The sequence below is a fragment of the Magnolia sinica genome, chromosome 11, assembly GCF_029962835.1.
Source record: "Magnolia sinica isolate HGM2019 chromosome 11, MsV1, whole genome shotgun sequence".
In the NCBI taxonomy this organism is placed as follows: domain Eukaryota; kingdom Viridiplantae; phylum Streptophyta; class Magnoliopsida; order Magnoliales; family Magnoliaceae; genus Magnolia; species Magnolia sinica.
The window spans coordinates 59,950,639-59,966,321 of NC_080583.1; the positions used below are offsets into that span (position 1 = coordinate 59,950,639).

General features: G+C 39.7%; 1 non-coding gene across 1 annotated transcript; it reads left to right on the plus strand.

Moving 5' to 3' along the window:
* The first annotated feature begins 6,466 nt into the window (after positions 1-6,466).
* LOC131219707 (small nucleolar RNA R71) lies at positions 6,467-6,574 on the plus strand. Its single transcript, XR_009158353.1, has one exon. It is a non-coding gene; the product is annotated as a small nucleolar RNA R71 (small nucleolar RNA).
* Positions 6,575-15,683: the final 9,109 nt, after the last annotated feature.

Genomic DNA, 15,683 nt, shown 5'->3' on the forward strand with positions numbered 1-15,683 from the left:
CATCAATGGGGCCAATGATTTGGGTTGACCTACTTAGAGAATGATGAGAATGGGCCTCAGGGAAGGTCACAATGTAAACATTTAACCATCATTGCCCATCAATGAGGACATTTAACTAACATTGCTTCCAAGGAGTGGCTCGCATAGAATCAAACACATAGTGGGCCCATGGCCTCACACAAGGGCCTCATATACTTCACAATCGGCCTCACTCAAGGGCCACGTATACATCACATCAAGCCTCGCCATATGGGCCTCACACATGGGTCACAAATACATCACAATTGGCCTCATCATATGGGTCTCTCATACATCACATCAGGCCTCATCATACATTACAATGGGCCGCACATATGGGCCACATAAATATCATATCGGGCCACACCCATGAGCCTCATGTACATCAAGTGAGACCCACCGTCCTAGCTGGACAATGTGGATAAAACATTATTATTATTTTTTTATATCTACACCATTCATCTATTTTTAGAGATCATTTTAAAGCATTACCCAAAAAAATGAATCATATCAAAGATCACCTGGACCATACCACAAATAGCAGTGGAGAGAATGATTTTCACTATTAACAATTCAGGGGGGCACCTTAACGTTTATTTTCCATCCAATCTGTTCATAAGGTCATAAAGACCTGAATTAAAAGGATAAACAAATCTCACGTTGATCCAGAACTTATATGACCCCCAAACAGTTTCAGTGGTAGTTGTTCAATCCTCCACTGATTTTGGCAATGTGGTCCACCTAATAGACAAATCTGTCTCATTTATCATCTCAAGCCTTAAGATGAGCTCGCGAAGTGGATGGACGGTTTGGATCTAACACAAACCTCATGATCAAGGCCTACAGAATTGTTGACATCAACACAGCAGCCCTGTTGCTAGTGGGCCACGTCCTTAGATGGACGGTCTGAATATAACACGTGCATCATACGGGACTCACAGAAGTTGCTGACGTCAATGCAGTAGGTATTGTTGCTGGTGGGACCCGAAGATGAACGGTTTGGATATAACACAAACCCCTTGATTAGACTGTTGTTGGCCCACCAGCAGATGGATGGTCTGGATATAACACGTACATCATGCGGAACCCACAGAACTTGCTAACGCCATTACAACAGCTCTAGCTACTGGTGTGGGATATAACACACCTCATGATCAGGACCCACAGAACTGCTGTTGTAAATACAGTAGGTATGCAGCTCGTGGGTACCCACCGTCCAAATGGAAAGCTAGGATATAATACATACAGCATGGTGGCCCATGACCATGTCCTGACCGTTGGATGGTCTAGATGAAACAAATGGACAGTGTTGATAAAACACATGCACCATGGTGCAATCTACTGTCCAGCAATCTGGACGGTGCGGATATAATAAATAAATCATGATGGGTCCACATCAGCGTGGCCCACTGCTTGGATCAAACTGATACTTATGTTTTTCATTCATCCAGGTCCATCTAGGAAGAACGGTGTGGATAATACATCATGGTGGGATTTCCACCGTCCATGGTGTGGATTTAATCCATTCTTCAAGGTAGGCCGCAATAGGACAAAAAATAAAGAGAGAGAGAGAGAGACGTGTGATGGAGGGAACTACACCACTATGAGCCCTCTTAGGATTACAATACATACATCAAGATGGGTCCCAAATAGGATCCATACCATCAATCGCTAGGCCCCACTTGGTCCATTAGAAAAATTGAAATCTAATCCTACAAAACACCCACCGATTGACTCATTCTTTAGCTCCTTGGAATCCTTAGCTCCTAAGCTAACTCTTTAATGATGGATGGTGAAAATTGAAAGGTTGGATGGTGAGATTTGGGGGTAGGAAAGTGGGCCTTGATCTTGGGTTCTCTTTTCTCTTATTAGAGCTTTTCTCTCATGGAAGGTTCGGAAATGGTGGAGAGAATGAGAGAGGAAAGAGTGTTGTAAGAAGGATAGGATAAGAGGGATGGGTATGTAAGAGAGGGATGGGTTTGTGTAAGAAAAGGGATGGGTGAAGAGAGAGAGAGTTGACTTTAGGGATGGCTTGTTTAAGAGAGAGATGGGCTGTGTACTTGACTTGTGATTAATTAGTTGATGTGATGTTTGGGTAGAGATTCTCTCGAAATTTGTAATGTGCGGCGTTTCTTCAGAATATACGCATGCCCACAACTCCTAGCCTAGGTATCGCATCAGTGCGCAAGACGTAGCGTTGGAACCGCGACGACGGAGCGATCACTAAGGTACAAGTCTTGAGTCGAGTCGACTCAGATATACGGGATGTAACTTAAGGTCATACGCAAATGCCGATTACAGTTCACGAGTCATCGAAATTCGACGGAGAGGATCGCGGAAGTCTAAGGAATAGTACGGACTAAGATACGTGTATTACAACTTTTGAATAGTCAAATGGTTTTCAAATGAGATGATTCCAAATTTATTTAAAATTTCATGTTATTATCTTTTTAAAGACACAAAATCATCCCGATCAGAGGTGTAATGAGAGAGTTATGACCATTTTCGCGCGATTACGCTTGTTGGAAATGAGAGAGTAAAAATCATCTAATTCTTTAGAATAGGGTGATTTTAAAGATGGAGTGATCTTTTAAATAGTTAAATGATGTTCAAATGAAATGATTTCAAATTTATTTAAAAGTTCCTCGAATTATCTTTTCAACGATTATAAGATGACCCTGATAAGACCTGGAACAAGGGAGTTATAACCTTTTAAAAGTATGTCAAAATCTAGTTCTTATTAAGTTCGATCGGGGTAATTTTATACTCGTTGGAAAGATAATTTAATAAACTTTCAAATGGATTTGAAATTGTCTTAATTAGAGATCATTTGAGAATTACCAATTCTAAAGAATCGGGCGATCTATACTCGTTCTCATATTCAACAGGCATGATCATGTAAAAATGATCATAACCCTCTCATTACAGCTCCAATCGAGGTGATCTTTTGCTCGTTGGACAAATAATTCAATAAAATTTCAAATGTCTTTAGAATCATCTCATTTGGACACCTTTTGACTGTCCAAAAGTGGGTCAAAAGTTCATCATAGTGCTTAGTCATGTTTGGTCTCATTTCTAGCATCACACAATCACACGAAAACAGTCATAATGTTCTCGTTAGAGGACCGATCGAGGTGATCTTATGCGTATTGGAAAGATAATTCGATGAAATTTTAAATGGATTTTGAATCATTTCATTTGTGCACTATTTGACCATTCAAAAGTAGGCCCAAAGTCATCATGTTCACTCTTATTTTTAATTGCATGTGATCCTACAAAATTGGTCATTACAGGTTGGATCGTGATGATCTTATGCTCATTGGAAAGATAACTCGTTAAACTTTTAAATGAATTTTGAATTATCTTGTTTAGACACCATTTGACTATTCAAAAGCGGGCCTAAATTTTATAATGTTGTCAGGTCATTTTTGTTATCATTTCCAACATTGAGTGACTCATGAAAGCAGTCATAGCTCTCTCGTTATAGGTCAGATCAAGTTAATCTTGAACTCATTAGAAAGATATTTATATGAACTTTTAAATGAATTTATGGTCATCTTATTTGGACACTATTTAGCCATTCAAAAGTGGGTTCAAAGTCCTTGATGGCCTCAAGTCATGTTCGGTCTTATTTCCAGTATTGTGTGATCCCAAGAAAATAGCCATAACTCTCTTATTATTGGTCCGATCAGGGTGATTTTAGATTATTTAAAAAGATAATTTGACAAACTTTTAAATGCCTTTCGAATAATCTCATTTGGATAATGTTTGACCTTTCAAAAGTGGGTCAAAATCTAGTTATTAGCAAAGATCAATCTAAGCCTTGGCTTCTGAAAAAGGAAAAAGAATCGATTTTCTAAAAGTAGAGTTTTTACTATTTCCCCACTTTGATGCATGGATTCTATATCCATTCCGTCCATCCATTTTTCGATACATTTTAGGGTATGAGCCTAAAAAAGAAGCAGATCCAAGTCTCAGGTGAACCATGCTTGTTTCGATAAGAAAACAAATGCGTTTGATTTAGGGGAATTATTCTATGATAAACAAAGAATTCGATGAGAGAACAATGATCACAAGATATCTTATTCTGAGTTCATTTACATCCTCACACTCCCTTGATTCTGAAGACAGAATACAATGAATTAACATAATGAATGAAAGAAAAGACAGTCTAATGGTAATTTTGGCAGCATTTTGACGCTTTGATATTCATCGCCAAGGCGGATAGGTTGTGCGGGCTTGGTTATGCGAACTCAAAGCCCTTGATTCTGAGTTGTGCGGGTGCACATTTGAGAAAACGCTTGTGAACACATGGTACTCCATCAAAAAGGTTTTGCGCTCCCCTTGAAATGTGGAGCACAAACCCTTGAAATGTGGAGTGCACAACCCTTGAAATGTGAAGCGCACACCCTTAAAATATGGAGCGCACAACCCTTGAAATGTGGAGCACAGACCCTAGAAATGTGGAGCACACATCCCTTGAAATGTGAAGCGCACAACCCTTGAAATGTGGAGCGAACATCCCTTACTTTAGGACAAGTCCCCATGGATAATGGTGCAAGTGGTTTGCATTTGGACATGCTCCCATGAGAAATGGCATGAGAGGCTTGCATTTGGACATAGGAGAGAAAGAAGAGGCGCATGGGAAAGTCTTCAGGACAACAAAAGCCTGGTGTGTGGACAAGCTTCCACATATAATGGCGCATGGAGTAGTCTTCAGGACAACAAAAGCCTGGTGTGTGGATAATCTCCACACCAAGTGGCACATGGGATTTCTTTGCAGGAATGGTTGCGCGGACTCGCGCAAAGGCTTTTTGCAGAATTGGTTGCGCGGGTCCGCGCAAAGGACTTCCTTAGGACATGAAAAGCCTGTCTTCAGGACAGAGAGAGAGAAGCGGCGCGGATTTCTCTCCTATTTCCATTGCGCGGATAGGCGCAAAGCCTTTTTCCATTGTGCGGGGTTGCGCAAACCTGTTCTCCATTACGCGGATAGGCACAAAGCCTCCCTTTTGCGCGAATAGGCGCCTTCCTTTTGTGCCGTAGACGCAAAGCCTTCCTTTTAATTGCACGGAGTCACGCAGCACCTTTTCCATTGCGCGGGTACGCGCAAACCCTCTACCTCTTTCTCTCTTGTCTTCCTTCTTGTCTTCCAACCAACAACCCCTCAAATGTAGCATGAGGAGGGGTATTTATAAGCATCCCTCCCTTACGTAGTGGTGATCACCACCACTTCTTTCTTCATACAACTTCCACCATCTTTCCTTACATAGTGGTGTTCAACCACTTTTCCGTAAATAGTGGTGTACATCCATTCTCCATTAAAATGACACCCATGCACCCCTTTTTACCAAAATACCCTCTTTACTTCTTTTTACCAAAATACCCTCTTTACTTCTTTTTACCAAAATACCCCCACTTGCTGCTTTTTACCAAAATACCCCCACTAGCTACTTTTTACCAAAATACCCTCTTCACTACTTTTTTACCAAAATACCCTCTTCACTCCTTTTTTTACCAAAATACCCTCTTTACTGCATATTTACCAAAATACCCTCTTCACTCCTTTTTTACCAAAATACCCTCATCACTCCAAAATAAGGAGTGCACAACCCTAGAAAAGATCTGTACCATAGAATTCTCTAACCAATGCAATGGACATTCAGTGAGATAGAATATTTTTTTGTGCCTCAACAATGCCATAGGAAATAGTTGTGATTGACTATTACCAACTTATAATGGGCTATAAAAGTTTTAGATGAAGCTGATATTTTTTTCCCTTCATCCAAGTTCATGTGACCTTATAAATAGGTTGGATGGAAAATAAACATTCTGAAAACATTATGATGGGCCATAAGAAGTTTTTAATGGTGGGGTGTTCAATCGCCAATGTTTCCCATAGTATGTAAGATTTGGATTTGCTTCATTTTTAAGCACATAGCCTAAAATGATATGGAAAAAAATACATCGCCTTGGGTGAAGTTGGGGCCGCATCTAATCTGCTCCCCCTTAGAAAATGGGTTTTTCTTTCTTCAAAAAATTCTACATGGATGGATCTTTTACCAAGAAATAAATAGAATGAAAGAAAAGAGATAACAAAAAACGGGGGAGTTATGGCCATTTTTATGGGTCGCTCAATGTTGGAAGCAAGAGAAAACATGACCTGACGATATCAGAAAATTTATACCCACTTTTGAATGATCAAATTGTTTCTGAATGAGATCGGTTTAAATTAATTTAAAATTTTCTTTCCTTTGATTGAGTAGGCTTAGAAGTAGTAGTTCTTGAGGAGGTATCTCATAATTGCCCATTTTCAGCGAGTTTATCAAAATAATCTCACGCATCATCGGCTTCCTTATTTATGAATTCCCCATTACACATCATATACACAAATTGGCACATGGATGAGGTCAATGCCTCATAGAAAAAGCTTGTTATCCTCCACGTTTCGTAGCAATGTTGTGGACATGAATTTATGAGATCCTTAAATCACTCCCAACATTGGAAGAAGGTCTCATCTTCTTTTTGCGCAAAATTCATGATTGATTTCCTTAAGGTATTCGTTTTGTGATATGGGAAGAACTTTCTAAGGAACTCCCTTGTTATCTCAGCCCATGTGCCAATGGACCGTGGTCTTGAGGAATATAACCACGATTTAACCTTTTCTTTTAAAGAGAAAGGAAATAATTTCAGTCTTACCGTGTCCTCAAACACGTTTGGGAAGTGTAATGTATATATTATCTTATCAAACTCATTCATATGCAAGTATGGACTTTCATATTCTAGTCCATGAAACTTTATAAGGAGTTGAATAACCCCCGGTTTAACATCCACAATTCCTACATTTAATGAGAATATCATGCATGAAGGTGTACTCACCCCTGCCCATTGTAAATAATCTCGTAGAGTACGAGGCAGGAGTGCATGATGCACCTCATTCTCATCCTGGGCTTCCTCAACTGGGTGTTGAGGTTGATGTGTAGTCATCACTTCTATTGATTCGAATGATCTCAGGTGGTCTAATTCGATGATGGATAGGCAACCCTTCAACTAAACCTCCTTCACTCAAGAGACGAAGGGTGTTGTCATAAACCCACTTGGGCATGAAACACTCTCAGCCCTCAAGTAACTAAATAACTAAACCTAAAAAGAAAAGTAGAAAAACTAAAACAAATAAAAGATCTAGAAAAGGTAAGAGAGAGGGTTGGAACAAAATTACCAAATACGAGTTACTATATTAGGATCCTACAAAATAAAAAACAATGTTAGTTTCTAAAAATAATTTCAGAAAAAATCCTAACCTAAAAACATAGCAGAAAAATAAACTCTAATCTTAACCTAATTCTAATACTGATTAATCTCAGAAAAGCAAAGCCGTAGTCCCTAGCAACGGCGCCAAAAACTTGTTCACAACTCCAAGTGTAGGGTCGCAATGTAGTAATAATCTCAGTGAGACCGAAGTCGAATCCACAAGGACTAAACTTATACGTATTCTGAAAATAACTAGAACTAAAACTAAAAGAATATCTAAACCTAAATTTGGAATAAAAGAGAGTAATTGTGAATAATGTTGATTTAAACTATCAATTGAAATGTGAGAACTAGGGTGCCAAGGATCCACTTGTAGCTATCAGGATGCTACCTTGCATGATTCAAGAAACACAATTGGAATTGAAGTCTTATCCTATCCAGTTGGAAGATAAAGCAATTAAATCAAATCTCTGAATTTTTCATTGATCTAACCATAAGTGAAAGACTATTGTGATGATTGGAAGGGATTCCATCACTCTACTATGCCCAGGAGATAATGGTGAACCACAGGATTTACAAATCTCACAATCTCAAAATAGGAAAAGAAAATATCCAAAGCTATCACAACATTTATTGTAATTTTAGTAACAATAAATCATAGAAAACTGAAAATATTCTTTAAATTCAAACTAAAAATCAATAAGCTTTAAAAAAACAAGAATCAAAGCAAGAAAATCATCCCAACACGCTACAAGCTTCACCTCTTAGCCTTAGCTAAGAAGTTTAGCCAACCATATACATGATTGGATATAAAATCATAAAAGAAAGCATTAAAAATAGAAAATAAAAGAAGAAAAACTCTTGGGAGGTTACTCCACCCTTTAGCTCTGCTTCTTAAAATGTAATTCATGTTTAGAACTCCTCAAAGAACCCATATTTATAACCTTTGTCCGACCGTCTTTAAAAACTGCCTCAAATTTACACACTCTGCATAATGCGTTCGATGTCATCGAACAACCTTCGATGTCATTGAGCGTAACTTGAATCTAGAAGTCGCACCTTTGCGCACTGCGTAAGTCTTCATGTTATCGAACATACCTTCGATGTCATCAAACAGCCTTCGATGTCATCGAATGGTGTTCGAGTAATCGAGAATGTGTCTAGAGTGTTCCAACGAGTTGCTCCAAAAATTCATAAAAATCTCGAGGTCATCGAACTCCTTTGATGTCATCGAGCAGGTCTTCAAGCAATCGAACAGGGCTTCGATGTCATCGGGAACTGCATCCAATTTGTCTAGCAACCAACTTAATTTTCATGTAATTCTTCGATGTCATCGACCCGTGCTCGATGTCATCAAACAGCGGTCAATGATATAACAATGTGAATTTCTTCACTTTGCACTTTTGACTTCCTTCCTTCTTCACTTGGTTTCCTTAAATCTTGGGTTCTTGAAATCTTCAATCTGTCTTCTAAGATCCATCCCTTGCCTTGGTGATTCTTGAGCATCAAATTCATGCTTTTAAAATTCTTTTCAATCTAAGCTCTCAGATTCACCTTGCAATACAAACATGTATAAAATATACCCATTAAGCATTATCATGTTCATAAAACCAAGATGTAAAGAGGGGAAAATATGCAATATTTGACACAACACACACCCTAATCAGCATTTTGCTAGTCCCAAACAAAACATGCGTGAAAGAATTCTCAATTCTCAATGTTCAAATCACTTTTAGAAAATAATCTTTTGTGCAAACAAGTATGAATGAGTATAATCCAAAGAAGCAAGAGTAAAATTTTGAAAACCTAGAGCCGAATCACATGAGCAATCAATCAAATCGGTTCTTCATTAATTACTTAAGAGCATAAGTTCATATATCAAGTTTCTTAATGTGCTCAGTGAATTTCAACTTACTTTCCATAAAAATACTATCATTTCATAATGTTAGCCATACTCATCACCTTAAGATTGATTGAATAATCAAATTCTGATTCTAAACTTAACCCCTTTTCCTTCTTTTCAAGTTTTTTATTTTATATCAATGGTCATTTTTATTTGTTCATTCTTTTTAGTTTTTCATCATACATGAACTTTTTGTTGATATCTACATTTTTTAATTGATTCTTTTCATCTTTTTAAGGTGGATAAAATTCTCTAGACTTAATTTTCAACATCTATCAATGATTCACATACTAACAATCAGAAATTATAGCACAATTCACTAAAATTAAATTAAATGTGTCTTGTGATTTAGGTCAACATGATATTCAAACTTCCTTAGTCAATTAGTTGAGAAAACTTAAGTGATAGTTTACTTAGTTGATTAAACTCCAACAATTCAAAGTTCAATCTCTATCTTATCATTATACTCAAGGCATTCTTAATTACTCAAACTTTTGTTTTCCAAATAGTTCTTTTACTTGAGAAATTGAAATTTTTCAAAAAAAATTGCTCAAAGACTAAGAAAATTGAGGCACTCATCCGCAGCGAGCACATTGGTCGAGCGATTGTTTCAACCTCAAACAGGAAATCAAGGCACTCATCCACAGCGGGCACATTAGAAAATACGTCAGTTTTTTAGGGTCAAATATTGCATATTAGACCTCAGTTATTACATGGTTTTACGAACATGATAATGTTTAACGTTCTATTTTAATCATATTTTTGTTGCAAGGTGAATTTAAGAGATTGGACTGAAAAGAGTGCTAAAAGCATAGATTTGATGATCAAGAATCACCAAAGCAAGGGATGGATCTTAGGAGACCGATATTGAAGAATTCACATGCCAAAGATCCGAGAAAACCAAGTGATTAACGATAAAGAGGCCTGAAAATCCTGAATGAAAAATCACAGGGTTCCCACCATCCATTTGGCTTGAAACTTTATATATGATCTGAGGATCATAAAGTAACCATAAACGTAAAATTTTAGCCATTGGATCATAGTGGAAGTGGTCCAACGGACAAGATCAACCACTAAAACATTGATTTGGGGCCCACCTGATATCTGGATATGCTTCAATTTTGGGTCTCAACCCCATAAATTGGATGGAGGAGAGGATGAACGGAGTAGATTTATCAAAAACATCACTGTGGGACCTACCCACATGATACATGTGCACCGCAGGTGCATAGCCGAGCCGCATAGAAACCAAGAGACGGGTCAGCGCACACTGACCAAATCTCCTTTAAAAAAATGGAAATTTCTAATTTTTCCGCTAGTGTTTGCACGGACAAGTGTAGTGAGCCACCACCGTCCAACATTTGAACAATCTGGACTGTCCATTAGATCCAGGGGGTAGCCACAACCGTACAAATGGAGTCTTTTTGGTCCCATGCACTTATACACATGCAGATCACCATCAAACACAGGATGAGCGGCGGGAAGATTCAATCCTTTGGGCCACATTAAACTCAACTAAAACCACTCCTTTCCAACTGAAATCGTGCTAAGAATCCAATGGATGGGGTGGATCTCTCCGGAAACACCACTGTGGGGCCCACCGAACACCTCAACGCAATCTCATGCGCATGGCTTACGTCCGGGTAAACTAGGACTTCCGGGCAGCACTGCGACCAAGATAATAGTCGGATCGACAATCCGAACCGTCCAAGAGCTTGAAAAAGGGGTCTTACCCCAACCATGGGGCCAAATCAGATCGTGGGACAATCTTCTAGCCGGAAACTCCACCCAAATGCAATGAGTTTGCGTTTCCTGCGCAAGGTGCTGGGTAAGTTTAAATTGCACTGCGTAAAAAGCTTTCTAGGAGCTTCTCCACCGACTTCTAGCCACTGTCCTTGCTGCCTATAAAAGGAGAGAAGAGAGAAGCATGAAGGCTATCCAAGGAGGGACGTGGAAGAGACAGATTAATCGTGGACAGCGGACGAGTTCTTCTTCTTGGTTTTTCTTTGTTTATATTTTTCCTTTAAGAGATTCCGGTTCAACATGTCTATGATTGGCTAAACCTCTTAGCTAGGGCTAAGAGGTGAAGCTTATAGCATGATGGGATGCTCTTTATGGTTTGATTCATGTTAAGTTGAACTGATTTTTATTCTAGTTTGATTATAAGGAATGCGTTTAGTTCTTAATGGTTTGTTGTGACTTAAATTACAATGGATTTGCGATAGCTTTGAGCATGATCTTTTTGTTATTGAGATTATGAAATTAGGAACCCTGTTGTTCACCATCGTCTCATGGACATAGTTGGATGATGGAATCCTTCCTAACGTTCATAAGTCTCGTAGATTGGTTGTGGATTGGTTAAATTTTGTTGTTTGTCTCATGGGCATGGTTTTGTGATGGAATCACTTCTAGTTCTTATACCTCTCATCTATTAAAAACTAGATCAAAGGAAATTCATATTTGGATTTTAATGAATTATCTTCCAATTGGATGAAGATGGGACTCTGATTCCAGTTGTGTTCTTGAATCAGGCATAGATCTCCTTGATCTCTACAAGTGGATCCTTGGAAAGCCTAGTTTTCCCACCTTTGAATTTTACAAGTTTTAGTTACATAGTTTCCAATTGTTCTCTTGAATTCTCCAGATTTAGATTGCATCTTCTTCTGGTTCTAATTCTAGTTACTTTCATAATACATACAAGGTTCAATCCCTGTGGATTCGACCTTGGTCTTACCGAGATTATTACTACATTGCAACCCTATACTTGGGGTGGTGAACATCAGTCATCAAGGAGATCGGGCTGCCTCAAAAGACGAACAGCCCATCAAAAACAAACCAACCGGGGAAATCCACACCATTTTCGGAGGCCCTGCCAGTGAAAGAGATTTGAACAGAGCTCGGAGAGCCCACACAAGGAGCATTGGTCATCCCGAATTAGAATGAGAAGTCCTTGCCGCCAACAGGCCTTCAAAAGAACAAAAAATAGAAACCTGCAGCCTGACCTTCACCGAAGAGGACGCCCAAGGAGTCCACCATCTGCACGACGATGCACTCGTGGTCACAATGACCATAGCCAATTGAAAGGTATTCCAAATTCTCGTGGATACCGAATCATCGGTTGACATCCTCTTCGCACAAGCGTTTGACAAGATGAGAGTAGGTCGGTCCCGACTTCGAGTCGTCAGAACCCCTTTGCTCGGATTCTCAAGTGGCAGAGTCATACCAGAAGGGTCAATATAGCTCCTGCTCACCGTCGGAGACGGGCCGAACCAAGTGACCATGATGATCGACTTTTTGGTAGTGGACTGCTGGTCTATCTACAATGCAATCCTAGGCCGACCCTCTCTCAATGCCCTGTGAGCAGTAGTATCAACCTATCACTTGGCAATGAAATTTTCGACTGATCAGGGCGTCATGTTGGTCAAAGTAGACCAACATGAAGCTCGGCAGTGCTATTCGAAGGCATTAAGGGCTTCGCATCAGACAATGACCATTGCCTCACTGGACCCCCGAGAAGATTCTAGAGAAAGGGGTTGTCCCATGGAAGATCTCATTCCCATTCCACTCGACAGCTCCGAACCATTTAGAACAATTCAGGTCAGGTCGTCTCTGACATCTCCGTTGTGGGACAAGATTATAAACCTCCTTCGACAATATGTAGACATCTTCGCATGGTCCCATGAAGATATGCCCAACATTAACCCAAAGATCATTGTTCATCGGCTGAATATTGACCCCGATCATTGACCAATTCAACAGAAACGCAGACCGCTCGGCCCCGAGCGATACGCAGTGATTGGAGAATAAGTCGACAAGCTCCTTAAAGTTGGGTCCATTGAAGAAGTTTACTATCCGGACTAGATAGCCAACATCACTTTGGTTAAGAAGTCTAATAGAAAATGGCGGGTCTGTGTCGATTACACTGACCTAAACAAGGACTATCCCAAAGATAGTTTCCCTCTTCCTCGAATTGGTCAGCTCGTCGATAGCACGGTAGGACACGGGCTACTAAGTTTTATGGACGCTTGTTGAGGGTCAAATATTGCATATTAGACCCCAATTATTACTTGATTTTACGAACATGATACTGTTTAACGTCCTATTTTAATCGCGTTTGTGTTACAAGGTGAATTTATGAGTGTAGACTGAAAATAATGCTAAAGGCATGGATTTAACGCTTAAGAATCACCAAGGCAATGGACGGACTCCAGGGGACCGAGATCGAAGAATTTACACGCCCGAGATTCAAGAAAATCAAGTATTTCACGCTAAAGAGGCATGAAATTTGTCCAGAATGCAAGATCAAAGGGTTCCCACCATCCATGTGACTTGAAACTTTATATCTAACCTAAGAACCCTAAATTAACCGTACAAGTCGAATTCAGCCCTTAGATCCCTGTGAAAGTGGCCCAATGGTTAGATCAGCCCATGAATTATCAATCTGGGGCCCACCTTATATCTGGATATGCTTCAAAATTGGTCTCAACATCTTAAATGAGGTGAGAAAACGGATGGACGGAGAGGATTTCCCATTAACATCACAGTGGACCCCACCGTGAGTGATGTATGCATAGTGCACAAGTGCACTAGTCGTGCATGCAATACCAAAGACAGTCAAACCGACTTTGACCGTAAAAACCCGAAAGAGGAAGTTTCCTTCTTCTTCCTTGATTGCGCATGTCCGTCCGCTGCTCCATCAACGGCTCACCATCATCGTGCAACCCAATGATCTAAGCCGTTCATCATGCCCAGGAGGGAAACTCTACCACAACCCTATCATTTCCATGCATTCATGCATACATTCAAAACCGCGGCAGCAAGGAAAACGTCAAGACGTCGATTGATGGTGTGGCCCATTCGAAACACGGATTCACGCCAAACTTGGGCCCGTGATCAGGGACTAATGTAAAATCCCGAATAAGGGATTGATGTTCTATAAAGATAGCCTAAGTGGACCCCACCGACCTCAGCAAAAAAATGAAAACCGGAAGCTTCCACAATCCACGCTGTTTGAAGATGTTGTGGCCCACCGAGTAGGACCGAGTGCAAAATCCGGACCGTCCATCTTGTATTCCATCCAAAACCGTCTAGAGGGTCGTTGTTTTAACAGCTTTTGATGGATGCTAGGAGGACCAGCGGGAGCAGCTTCTTAAGCTTTCACACAAAGCCGCGCACATGGCTGCGAAAGGAGTGCGTAACTCCTTACGCACTCCACTCTCCCGACCTTCTCTATGCACTCCAGCACTCCACCGCCTTCCTGCACATGGCTACAAAAGAAGAGAATAGAGAGAGCATCAGGGATATCTTTTGGACGTCTGGAAAGAGAGTTTTGAGAATTTTTGAGAGATCTAGCCTAATCATGTCAGGCTAAAACCTCTTAGCTAGGGCTAAGAGGTGAAGCTTGTAGCGTGATGGGTAGATTTTTATGGTTATGATTCATGTTTATAAACTAAATTTGATTCTAGTTTGATTATAAGGAATTACTTTAGTTTTTAATGGTTTGTTGTGACTTAAATTACAATAGATCCACAATGGCTTTGAGTATTTCCTTTTCATTATTTTGATTGTAAAGTTAGAAAGCCCTTTTGTTCTCCATTGCCCTTTGGACATGGTTGGATGATGGAATCATTCCTAACATTCATACATCTCTCAGATTAGTTGTAGATTGGTTTAATTCTGTTGTTTACTTTGTCTCATGGGCATGGTTTTGTGATGGAATCCATTCTAATTCTTATACCTCTCATCTCTTGAAAACTAGATCAAAGGAAGTTCAGGTATGATTTTTAATAATATATCTTCCAACTGGATGAAGATGAGACTCTAAATCCAGTTGAATTCACGAATCAAGCGTAGAACTCCCTGATCTCTACAAGTGGATCCTTGGCACCCTAGTTTCCCACCTTTAAATTTTACAAGCTGTAGTTAAAGTTATTCACCATTATTCTCTTAAATCCCTCTGATTTAGATTTCATCTAATTCTAGTTCTAGTTTTGGTTACTTTCAGAATACGTATAAGGTTCAATCCTTATGGATTCGACCTCGGTCTTACCGAGATTATTACTACATTGCAACCCTATACTTGGGGTGTGAACAACGCCTACTCAGGTTATAATCATATCGTAATGCATTCATATGGTAAGTCAAAAATAACCTTTGTCACTGACAAAAGTCTTTATTATTACCGAGTTATGCCCTTTGGATTAAAAAATGCTAGAGCCACTTACCAACGGCTCGTTAACAAGATGTTCGCCCATCAGATAGGGCAGACAATGGAAGTCTACGTGGACGATATGCTCGTTAAGAGCATTAAAGCTATGGATTACATCTCTGACCTCGAGGAAATGTTCCTGGTTCTTCGAGAATATCAGATGAAGTTGAATCCAAATAAATGTGCTTTCGAGGTTAACTTGGGAAAATTCTTCGGTTTCTTCGTCAGCCAATAAGGAATTAAAGCAAACCCTAAAAAGATCAAAGCCCTACTCGACATGAATTCACCAAAAATGACGAAAGATGT